Source organism: Physella acuta, unplaced genomic scaffold, assembly GCF_028476545.2.
Source record: "Physella acuta isolate Inbredline_101_S28 unplaced genomic scaffold, ASM2847654v3 ptg000218l, whole genome shotgun sequence".
NCBI classification, from domain to species: Eukaryota; Metazoa; Mollusca; class Gastropoda; family Physidae; genus Physella; species Physella acuta.
In genome coordinates this window covers 931603-933086 of record NW_026731737.1, presented here as the reverse complement: position 1 = coordinate 933086, position 1484 = coordinate 931603, and the positions used below count along the sequence as shown (strand labels likewise).

General features: G+C 31.9%; 1 pseudogene; it reads left to right on the top strand.

Moving 5' to 3' along the window:
* Positions 1-665: 665 nt before the first annotated feature.
* On the top strand, positions 666-1251 carry LOC131937691 (uncharacterized; annotated as a pseudogene).
* The last annotated feature ends 233 nt before the right edge of the window (positions 1252-1484 follow it).

Genomic DNA, 1484 nt, shown 5'->3' with positions numbered 1-1484 from the left:
TAGCCAACCTTATTAAATTACATACGTATACATTCTTTTAAAACAGCTATACAAGTCTGTTTAGCGTTTAGAGATATTTTCTTAATTTACAGACCTATAGGCCGACACCTACGAAAAAACAATCGTAACCATTACAATTGCGTTTATTCAACATCATGCGCACTGAAATCAGCATGATTTGAACGTGTATGTATTGACACTTATAACACTGTCTTGGTTTTATTTATTTATTTATTTATAAGTTTTTACTAAACAATGCGCTCAGTTATTCAATATTATCTTTAACAGTTACTTCCCTTTTTGATTTAAAAAAAATGTAAGGTGCATAATTCTTAACTGTATTTCTTGAAATACGTTTAATAACAAAGTAAAAGAAATTTAATGAAGATAAGATTTTTTTTTTTACTTTCTTACAAATTTTCTTTGTAAACTGTAATAAATTGTACAATTTGACATGTAATAGAAATAACAATAAAATGCATTATATATTTAAAACAGTAAACTTTCGACATTTTAATAGTTAAATAATGTAATAGTAAAACTTCAGGGTTAGCAGTGGTGTTGTTGATTTTACCGTTTTCGTGATTGTTTTTTACAAAAAATAAAAAATAAATAAAAAATAAATAAAAACATTTTTTTTTTAAACTTTATAAAATACAATTACTAGGCACAGTGGTGGCAAAACGCAGATCTTTGTGAAGACCCTCATGGGCAACACTATCACCCTCACGGTTGAGCCTAAGGATACCATTGAAAATGTTAAAGCCAAGATTCAGGACAAAGAAGGCATTCCTCCTGATCAGCAGAGAATGATTTTTGCTGGTAAGCAGCTTGAAGAAGGCTGAACATTGTCAGACTATAACATCCAAAAGGAATCGACCATTCGTTTGGTGCTACGTCTTAGAGGTGGTGGCAAAAAGCGAAGAAGAAGAATGACACCACACCCAAGAAAACAAGCACAAGAAGAAGAAGGTCAAGCTTGCAGTTCTTAAATTCTACAAGGTTGATGAGAATGGCAAGATAACTCGCCTTAGACGTGAGTGCCCAAACAAATACTGTGGAGCTGGTGTATGTATGGCATCCCACTTCGATAGACAATATTGTGGAGCTGGTGTATTTATGGCATCCCACTTCGATAGACAATATTGTGGAGCCGGTGTATTTATGGCATCCCACTTCGATAGACAATATTGTGGTCAATGCTTCCTCACCTATGTCTTCAACAAGCCAGAGGAGGAAAGAGAGGCGTAAAATGTTTCTCTTAAAATGGTATTAAACATGTATAACAAAAAAACAATTTTGACAATACAGAGGACGACACATTGTATAAAAACAATATTAACATTTATCCATAAAGTTATAGATAATGTCATTATTATGCAAGTTTGACCAAAACTACTACCATTTTGTATAATCCTTGATGCAACAGTTTTAAATATTATGTGTATCAATTTGTAATTATCAACATTATTTTCAAGAAAATT